General features: G+C 32.1%; 1 protein-coding gene across 15 annotated transcripts in view; it reads left to right on the top strand.

Annotated features, from left to right (window-relative positions):
* Positions 1–11424, top strand: part of LOC115874105 (coiled-coil domain-containing protein CG32809) — a 278991-nt gene that overhangs the window by 231946 nt on the left and 35621 nt on the right. The gene's annotated exons all lie outside the window — the stretch shown is intronic.

Genomic DNA, 11424 nt, shown 5'->3' with positions numbered 1-11424 from the left:
TCGATTTTTAGTTTAGTTTTTGAATATTGTATGGGAATATTTCCCTTTAGGTCCCTAAAATTAAGAAATATCTTATAAAACGAAGTAGATATTCTGAATTATTAGACAAAAACAAAAAGCTTGAAGTGAGGAAAAAAACAATTTTTCGTAAAGTTTTAGTATTATTTGCTCCAACTGATTTGTGATATTTTTTATTTTTTTATCTGCAATAAAACTTACCTATATGTATTTAACGTTAATATAAGTCCATTAGCAAGCAACGGGAATGTCAATGTTGGTTGGGAACTATTGTGAACTAAAGACATAGTTCAAGAAACTATTCCTCTGGAGGAACTAGAACTAAGGAACTAGTTCTAGTTCCTCCAGAAATGGGTTTAAAAATTAGGTTTTGATTAAAAATATGATGAGCATAATAATCCTGCTGTCGGATGCTGTACTACTGTATTTTTGCTCTGACTTAGTGCCATCAATATGGTTTTCGTAATTTCAATTGGAAATACAAATTATTATTGAACAAATTTTTGAGTACTTTTGTAACAATAAAAAAAAAGTTTTTGACACAAGCTACCATAGAATTAAATAAATACGGACAGTAGTAAGAAAATGTGTTCTTTTTTTATAAATTGGATTAGGATCGAAAGAAATCAACAGAAGTCCTTTGTTTTAAATTTGTCGACGTTTCGCAAAATTTATTTGCATCTTCAGGACACTACAAAGTTAAGAGAGCAAAAATACAATCAAATAAAAGTTTTTCCAAAAATTCAACAAACAACTTAAAATACATATCAGTGGAATTCCACACATATACAATTGGTAAAACTACCCTAATGTTAACAATTAAATAAAATATATGTATATGTTACTCACATTTAAATCTGGACTTTCTTAGTCATATCCATTAATACACGGATGGTATAGAGGGGAGTGGTATATATCCCTTTTTTCCTTTTAAAACACATAACACACTTACATAAAAAAAACATATAACACAATCATGATAGAGAAATATCACGAAAATCTTTTCCTTTCACAGACAAGCAGTGCAGATGTACCTACGTTGACCGTATACAGAGAGCAACTAATTCTAGTTGATAAAATACTAATATAATTTTTACCTGGAGATAAAGAACAGTTGAAAAAAGAAACATATAAAAATATTATTTGGATTTAAACCATTATTTTGAAGTTATATTATTTAATTTTTGAAAGAATATTAAAATATGCTGTACTCAGGTTTTCTACGTCTGTTCTTTTATTAACGCAATTTTTGTTTTTTTGGATTTCTATCATCTCTGCAAATAATCTTTTCTTATAATTAGATTGTGTTTGTAAAATAGTGGTATTGTCAAAATCGAAGTTATGGCCTGTCTCTATTTTGTGTTCTACTAATGCGGTAGGATTAGATTTCAAAAGAAAGTTCCTTTGATCATTTTTATGTTCATTCAATCTTTGTTTTAAATATCTACCGGTCTGCCCAACATAGCTTTTAGGACATTGAGTACAAGGAATGTTATATATTATGCCGGATTTCAGTTCTTTTTTATTCTTTGATTTTGTTTTTGAAAAGAACCGTCTCTTTATGGTGTTATGACTCCTTGTTGTAATTTTTATTTTTTCCTGTTTTTTTGTAGTATGACCCTTAAATGTGTTTTTAATTTGTTCTGACAGACAGTCGATATAAGGTATTTTACAATAAACTTCTCTATCATTTTGGTTAGTAGATTTTACAACGGTTTTCTTGTTAAGAATTTTTTTAATCATAGATATTGGATAATTATTTTTAATCAACATGCTTTCGATATATTTTAAATTTTTATTATGAAAATTAATTGATGATAGTGATGTAGCTCTGATTTTCAGGTTATTAATAACATTAATTTTTTGTTTCAAAGAATGTTCGGAGGAATAATTGAGAAATCTCTCAGAGAATGTCGGCTTGTGATACCAATCTGTCTCTATTAATTGATTGTGTCTAATTAGTCTCACGTCAAGGAATGCTATGCTGTTGTTTATTTCTTTCTCCAATGTAAATTGTAGTTTAGGGTGATAACAATTAAATATGTCTAATATACTTTGTTCTTGATTAATAGGAATTGAAGTTATAATATCATCAACATAACGTTTAAAAAACGGCAATTGAAAAGGAAGTTTTTTAATACATTGATCCTGTAAATCCTGCATAACTAAATCAGAACAAATCGGTGATAAACAATTACCCATTCCCAGTCCATATATCTGTTGATAAAACTCATCTTGGTATTGAAAGTAGTTGTTATCAAAAATAAATGTTAACAGTTCAACAAATCTATGTAAGGGAATTTTTATTTCATTTTCTATAAGATGCCATTTCTTATTAACTATATTAATTACTATATCTGTAGGAATGTTAGTAAAAAGTGATATAACGTCCAAAGATATGAGTTGATAATCTTTAGGTAATTTAATGCTTTTTATATCATTAACAAATTCAAATGAATTTCGGACATAACTGTCGTTCTTGACAAACATACCATTCAAAAGAGATGCTAAAAAACCTGTGATATTTCTCTATACATAATTGTGTTATATGTTTTTTTTTTATGTAAGTGTGTTATGTGTTTTAAAAGGAAAAAAGGGATATATACCACTCCCCTCTATACCATCCGTGTATTAATGGATATGACTAAGAAAGTCCAGATTTAAATGTGAGTAACATATACATATATTTTATTTAATTGTTAACATTAGGGTAGTTTTACCAATTGTATATGTGTGGAATTCCACTGATATGTATTTTAGGTTGTTTGTTGAATTTTTGAAAAAAAAAACTTTTATTTGATTGTATTTTTGCTCTCTTAACTTTGTAGTGTCCTGAAGATGCAAATAAATTTTGCGAAACGTCGACAAATTTAAAACAAAGGACTTCTGTTGATTTCTTTCGATCCTAATCCAATTTATAAAAAAAGAACACATTATATATTATTGGATCGACAACAATAAAAATTATAGTAGTAAGAAATTCTCAACAAATAGCCACTGCTTTACTATCTACTTGAACCAAGACAAATTAAACAACAGATTTTCACTTACTTCGTTAATAGCCTGCGACAGAAAATTATATGTATTTACGAGATATCTTTGATACAAATGAAGGGAAGCTGTGTGTATAACAGAAAGGAAAAGGTGTATCAGTTCTTGGTTATTTTTATAACATTATTTAATATGTTTCGACTTTTACTGCTGGAATATTAATCACGAGTTTTCATACTTTGTTTTCGTTTACTTAATCCTCAATGACATAAGCTGTTCTAGTTCCTACAAAAATCGTGCCAATTCTTAATTAAACATGAAATTTTTGTACCAATTAAATAAATTTAATTTTATTATAATATTTTATGCGTTCCATAGCTGTCTTAGCTTTTAATCTGATATTTTAATTATGTATATTTTTTAAAATTATACCGGGTGCGTCTCAAAAGTGGCTCACCCCTGTAACTTTTTTATTTTTGCAGTTAAAATAATAGTTAATAAAAAAAATCGTTAACCGCGTAAAAGGCTTTCTCCAGTAAGTATGATCTCAAGGCTCTGCGAAATGCAGGAAAGGATGAAATGGAATTAATTTCAGATGGCAGATGATTGTGCATTTTTTTTGCATTGTACAATATGGAACTCTTTACTAACTCAGAGTGAGGGGTTGGCAGATACATGTTATGCTCTGCGTTCCTAATTGGATAGCCATGAACTGGCTCTAGAGAAATACTCGATACGTGCTTGCGAACTAGGCAGACGGATTCGAGTATGAATAGGGAAGGAAGAGTTAATATTTTATATCTTTTAAACAAGTCCCGGCAGTGAGCACAACTGGTTAGCCTCAGTGAATATCGCACAGCTCTCTTTTGTAATTTGAAGATACGCTCAAATTGAGTCGCACAACACGCACCCCAGAATGGAAGTGCGTATCGGAGATGCGACTCATAAAGGGCATAATAGACTGTCCTAGATGTTGACAAATTAAGCACATTAGCAACTGATCTAAGTGCGAAACAGGCAGAACTTAATTTTTTAGCTAAAGCATCGATGTGCAAATCCCATTTTAAATAGTTGTCCACAACAAGGCCTAAAAATTTCACAGAATCAACGACGTCAATGGTGGTATTATCAAGTTGAAAAGGTAGCAACGTACTTTTATATGATAAGACTTTAGTTTTAGAGACGTTGAGACACAGATAATTAGAATCGCACCATGTTTTTATGTTGATTAAGTCACTGGAAATGGTTCTATGAAGTGCCGTGGTGTCCGGGCTGCTCCATGTGAAACAAGTATCATCCGCGAAGAGACAGATTTTACCACTGATGTCCAGACTAGCAATATCGTTGATAAACAACAGAAACAAAATAGGACCTAGCACTGAGCCCTGAGGTACTCCGCATTCTATTGGCTTGCAAGAAGACACAGTCTTATCAACCCTCACACGCTGGTTTCTGTTGTTAAGGTAGGACTTAAACCATTCAAGAGGCGTTCCCCTGTAACTTTTTTATTTTTGCAGTTAAAAAGACGAGATTTGGTATGTTAGTATATGACATAAATTAGGATTGATTGACGAATTCAATTATTTTCAGTCACTTCCTGTTTCACCGGAAATGACTACAACTTTTGATTTTTAAATGGCACCCTCGGTATTTTTTTACTTTGTTCGATAGAAAATTACACTCTGAATAGAATGACATATCAAACAGGAAGTGACCAAAAACAACTGAATACGTCAATCAATCCTAATTTATGTCATATACTAACATACCAAATCTCATTTTTTTACCTGAAAAAATAAAAAAGTTATAGGGGTGAGCCACTTTTGAGACGCACCCGGTATAATTAATTTTTTAATATTATTAATAATTTTCGATCTCTTTTTGCTTTATATAATCTATAGTAAGTTTAAATATTTTTTTCTTTGGTGTCCCGCTTGATATATTCACAGCTTCTTCAGTACCAGCTGGTCTTATTCGCTAGTTTTTGAGAATTTGCGTATCATATTTTTGTACACCTTGTGCGCCTATTTTTGTACACACGCCAACAGTCATAGCACTAGTCTGGATCATTTTTTTAATCAAAAGTTTCAATGGTACTCGTCTTGTAAATTAGCAGGCTGGTTACGAATATACTGTATTATGCAGAAAAAAAATCGTGGGTGTTTGTGAAGGCTTGAAAGGCAACTTTTTTGGTGAGGTTTTGCGACTTTATTGTTGCTTCTTCAGGCACTATAGGAGAAGCAGTTTTTTCGTAGCAGTGACCGAAAACAATATTGAATACGTCAATCAATCCTAATTTATGTCATATACTAACATACTAAACCTCTATTTTTTATCTGAAAAAATAAAAAAGTTAAAGGGGGTCACTTTTGAAACGTACCCAGTATATTTTTGAACTATAAATAATTGTCTTGTTTGATGACTAATATTAATTGGAACTAATTAATTATGGACCCAGAGTAATAAGTCTCTATTTTTAAATACTATCAAAAATATTAATCAGTAATATGCAATTAAAAATTTGTTTTTTGCTATAAACAAAAAAATGCAAAAATAGCATAGTTGATGCATCCAAAAACAATCTGTGTGGCGATACCTAATTTTGATAAAAGTAATGCTTAATGCCAACTATTTCTAAACAACGAACGGTTTGAAAATTAAAACAGAACCCTACATTATTAGTTCTGCTTGAATAGAACTTGCTCAATTTTGATTATCATTCTACCTCGAATAAATTACCAATTAGTGTTAATTCTATATTTTACGTTTTTTGTTAAAATAGCAATTTTCGACCAAATAATAATAAAATATCAACTATATGCAATTCCTTGCAAAAATTTAATGTCTAGTTTGTTAACTGGGATATTTTAAAAACGATATTTTTTGAAATAAATTACTTAATTTCGCATATACCATTCTAATAAGATTTTTGGGGAAACTGTCCACGAACCGTTAAAAATCCATAAAGGATTCGATTTACAATTTTACCGTGTTGTACAGTTTTGCAAAAGGTTTCATTAAAACTGTTAAAAAGTGGCCGTCAGTCTGTCCCACGCTCTAGTTAGTACAGCAAGTTAAATACAGGCGAGGAAAAATTGAATGAAAACGAAATGACCTGGACCGAGAGATATATAATTTATACCTTACCATATTGATTAAAAACTTTCGATATATGAGTATACGAGAACACTAAAGAAACGAATTTCGAAACGAAAAGGAAGTTCTGTTTTATAAATATAACTGGAATTCACGTGAATAGTGAAATATAATAATATGAGGCGTCAAGTTGCAAAACCGCCTTACCCATTTAAAAAAAAATGGCCTAATGACATATATTAATAGTGGACCCTGAAATCTACATAAACATAATCCCAAACCGCAGCAAAAGTCGCCTATTATATAAAATTTACTACAAATTACGTTACGGCAGTAAAATCCGTCTTATCCATTTATATTTGCTTTTTATTGTCATTTTTTTTACAAATCCCGCATTTGTTCATAAAGCTTTTTACACAAGAATCATATTACTACTGACGTCTTTTCAAATTCTTACTTATTTTTTATAAAATAGTATATTTAATAAATCAAGTTAGGATGCAAATACCGTATGATCGAAAAAAAACGGCATCCGGTTGGCTAGGAAATGACGATGGCTGACATTTCCCATAAAAATTTACATTACAATTGAGGGTTGGAACCTTTGGTGTTACACAGCAAAATAAAAACACTAAATCACCACAATACACCAAAACACTTTTACTTTTACACTGGACGCGCGTTTCGCTAACCATGTTAGCATCATCAGCGGATGATTATAAACTAAAGTACAATCTACAAGTTGAGCGTTTCTATACTCGCTCAGTGGGCACCGAGTGGGCGTGGCAAAATCTAGCCAACCGAGTCAGAGCCCACTGAGCGTAACAGTTAGATTTCCGTCACTAGAGTAGTAGGAACAAAGAACTTGAAGGAATTGGACCGTTGTCTTTGTTCATACTATCTTTGCATTTATTAATTCTGATGCTTTCATATGCATCTAATTGCCTGTAATTTGAGACTTGTTTAATTAATTTTAAATTATTAAGATCTATACAATGTTCATTATCAACGGCAACTCAAGATTTATCCGGTCTACCATATTTATCTGAGCTAAATGTTCTTTAAATCTAATTAATATTGATCTTCTAGTTTGCCCAACATATTTCTGATTACAATCTTTACAAGAAATTTCATAAATACCCGACCTTTCTAGTGGAGGTGTTTTATCTTTTGGATTACCTAATAATTGTTGTAATTTATTATTAGCACTATACACAAGTTTATAATTGACATTCTTAAAAATTCCTTTTAGACCACGGGATAACTCTCTATCAAACGGTATCGAAAAATATTTAGACGTATCTTTCCCCACTTGAAAAGTCGAACTTTCAGAAATCATTAACCTATACCTACGTTTTCTAATTAATTTATCAACTAATGAAGGAGAATATCCATTACACTCAGCTACATTCCTAATATAATCTCTTTCTATTTCATATCTTTCGTTGGAAAGTGGGAAACTAAGTAATATATGAACTAAGAAATTTAAACTAGCCATTTTATGTTCAACACTATGATGTGATTCATTAGGAATATATCTGCGTGTGGTCGTATTTTTCCTATAGATATCAAATTCCAGGCAATTATTAGTATTTCTAATAACTAATACATCTAGAAATGGTAATCTATCGTTGTTCTCAATTTCATGCGTAAATTTAATGGAAGGAAAACGATTATTTAACTTAGAAATAAAATTATCTATGGTGTCTGAATGTGTGTCAAAAACAGCAAAAATATCATCCACATACCTAAACCATACTCTTGGAAAATACTCAAACTGATTCTTAGCCTCCACTTCAAACCTGCTCATGAATAAATTAGCCAAAAATGGAGACAATGGATTATCCATTGCTGTACCTTCCCTGTTCCTCATTTCATAGCCAATATGCATCATACTGTAACAAAACCCACCTTATCCGAATTATTTTTGTTTTTTTGTTTAAAAATTAAATATTAATTTTTATTTCTAGAAAAAGGAGATACAAAACTAAGAGCAAACTATGAACAACCGCAAATAGGGACATATAGAAGATAGAATTCTTCTTGTCAAAGTCTCAATGTTCAAAAATTAAAAATTTAAACTTAAAACCATCAATAACTTTAAAAAATGACTCTTTAAAGAGTCATTTTTTAAAGTTATTATTGCGATCTTGTGAATTTAATTTAAATTTTATGATGAGAGAGATAATTATGGAAAAATAACGTTAAAAACTTAAACAGCGTCCAAAACTTTTCCAGTGGCGAAAAACTTTTTTCAAGAAAATTTTATCTGTATCACTGTGGACGTGGACATACATAGACAGAATATTTCAGTCCATTTATGTATGTCAATATTATCTTAATTAACAGCGGTAATCTTTGTTTTCGTTACATAAACAGTTAAATAGACCGTTCTCGTTGAAATTGACTGTTGAATGTAAACAATGCGAATATTTAAACGGCAGTCTCGGATCTAGTTAGCCTGTCGTTTACACAATGGCGGCATATATGCGAGAGAGAATACATTAAATAATTTAATTACTTAACGCCAACAATTACTCAAGGGGCTCCGATATGAAGAAACGAAAAATGGGCGTGAAGTAAAAGTATTTTTTTCTTTACAGGAATTTATTTTTCTTTCGTTTTGATTCGTCTCTCTTTAAATATGATTGTGATATTAACCCACATATTTGTTGAAGTGCTAATTGATCTAGAATATTTATATTTTAAAGGTTTGAATAATTAGTGTTGATATTAATATTTCAGTTTAGATTGGGTTGTCTATTAAATATATAATATGTTACGTAAGTTAGGGTCATTAGGAAGATTTATTTATTATTAAATAATCATTAGGAGGCTTGTTTAGTACCTTATAATATACTATTCGATATGCAGTGTGTCTCTGCCGAGGCTAATTAAGAAGATTTATTCATTATTGAATAATCATTAAGGCGCGATTCTTGGAGTCAAGTGAATTGATCAAGTCACAGAAATTCTTCTTCTTTCTTCTTTCTTCTTCTTTCTCAGCCTGGTTCCATCCTGTGTTGGATATAGGCCTCTTCGAGGTTTTTCCATGCTTCGCGATCTCTAGCCAATCTTATCCATTGTCTTCCCGCCACTGCCCTGACGTCATCGACCCATCTCTTTTTTGGTCGGCCCACACTTCTTGTTGTTCTCCTAGGTCTCCATAGGATTACTTTTTGGGGCCATCGGTCTGGATCCTGTCTTGCCACATGTCCTATCCATTGCCACTTCAGACTTGCCACTCTCTTAACGACATCTATTAATTTTGTTTTTTGACGTATGTGGGTATTCCGTATTTTTTCCCTAATGGTGACTCCCAACATGATTCTTTCCATGGCTCTTTGTGCTACTCGTAGTTGTTCTGCTGTTTTTCGAATAATTGCCATTTTAGGTTCATGGGCACCTTTTTATCCTTGAAAATATCGCTCATATTTCCAAATGCTACCCATTCCAAATGGATCCTGCGTTTGATCTCCGTATTTTGGTTTTCCTTGCCCAGCTTGATTTTATGACCTAAATATATATAATGGTCTACGTTTTCAATAATAACGTTGTCCACGGTATGTTATGGATATTGTTGCTCATTATCTTGGTCTTCTTCAAGTTCATTTTAAGGCCAATTTTCTGGGATTGGTCATTTAGCTCATTTAGCATGGTGCTTAGTTCTTGAATGTTGGTGCTCAGCAAGACAATATCGTCTGCGAACCTCAGATGGCTAAGGTGTACCCCATCGATGTTTAGACCTCTATTTTCCCATTCTAATTTCTTGAAGACATTTTCCAGTGCCAGTGTAAATAACTTGGGAGAGATGGTATCTCCTTGTCTCACGCCCTTGCCGAGTAGTATTTTTTCTGTTTTGAGGTCATCATCTAATTTAACTTGGAAGGTTGCACTATCATAGATATTTTTAATAATGGAATAATATCTGGAATCAATTCTCGCGTCCTCCATTGCAGCTAGAAATGACCAGGTTTCGATGCTGTCAAAGGCTTTTTGGTAGTCTACAAAGGCCAAATGTAGAGGTATATTGTATTCTGTTGTTTTTTCAATGACTATTTTAATTGTTTGTAGATGATCGATGGTACTAAAACCTTTTCGAAAGCCTGCCTGTTCTATTGGCTGATAGGAATCTAGTTTCGTAGACAGTCGGTTGTTGATAATCCTAGTGAAGGGCTTGTATAGATGCGAGAGAAGACTTATTGGTCTATAATTCTCTATATTTGTAAAATCTCCTTTTTTGTATAATAGCACAACTTCTGCGCTTTTCCATGCGTCCGGGATTCTACCCTCCATCAGACATTTATTTAACAATACCTCAACGGCATCCACTAATGGTTTTCCGCCCATCTTCAGCATTTCAGGTGTAATACGATCTTCTCCTGGGCTTTTGCCATTTTTTATTTGTTGAAGTGCGTATTTAATTTCTGTGGTTGATATTTCTGGCATATCTTCTGATCCTACGTTTATTTATATAATATAACGTAGGAACGTCGTATTATTTATATAACGTAGGAACGTAGGATCACAGAAATTCAACTGACTTGAAATCATATTCCGGGTTTACACATTATTTCTAGTGATGTAAAGGGTAATATTACCGGTAATTTTGGTAATATTACGTATTATAACTGCAAGATCGGTAACATTGGAAATCTTTTTCCGGCTCTACTCTTTTCCTTTTTTTTGGTTAAACAAGATGAGACTGCTTTGTTTCTTGTCTAAAAAGCTTTTTGGACATTAAACACTCATTAAAAAGCTTAGCAGATGATGATAGCTCAAATATTTCTGATGTTCTTTCACCAAACACATAATAGACCGAGAGCTGGCTACATAAAAAATATTATCATCGTTACATGTCTAATTTTTCTTGTGAAGTCTCCTTATGTGTAGCCATTATGAAATAGTCATGTCTGCCAACGCGATCCCGGGGTTAAGGCGGGGGCGGCCAATCGAAAGGGTGAAATTTTGACACTAAAAATATTATATGGTACACGAGTTATAATTGCCAAAGATCTTTTATTTATTATTTAGAAACGTCGAAAATTGTTGGCAGACATTTTTCTCGTGGCTAAAATGCCGGCAGACAACGCGAAAGAGGCATGAAATTTTAACAAAAAAAAAATAATCGCATACATGCATGCCGATTGATGGAATGTCATATTTATTTACTTAAAAAGCCGTATGCAAAAGGGCAGATGAAAAAAATCGTGGCTCAATCAGCTGTAGACAGTTATCAAAAGCGCGATATTACTCTACAGGGTGTGAGTCTTGGATAAGTGCAAATATTAAGGGAAATATATTCAAGGCTGGTATCTC

This window comes from Sitophilus oryzae, unplaced genomic scaffold (genome assembly GCF_002938485.1).
Source record: "Sitophilus oryzae breed Bouriz unplaced genomic scaffold, Soryzae_2.0 scaffold_1227_pilon_pilon, whole genome shotgun sequence".
Lineage (NCBI taxonomy): Eukaryota > Metazoa > Arthropoda > Insecta > Coleoptera > Curculionidae > Sitophilus > Sitophilus oryzae.
Note: the sequence above shows the minus strand (reverse complement) of the source record. Positions and strands in the feature narration are given on the sequence as shown.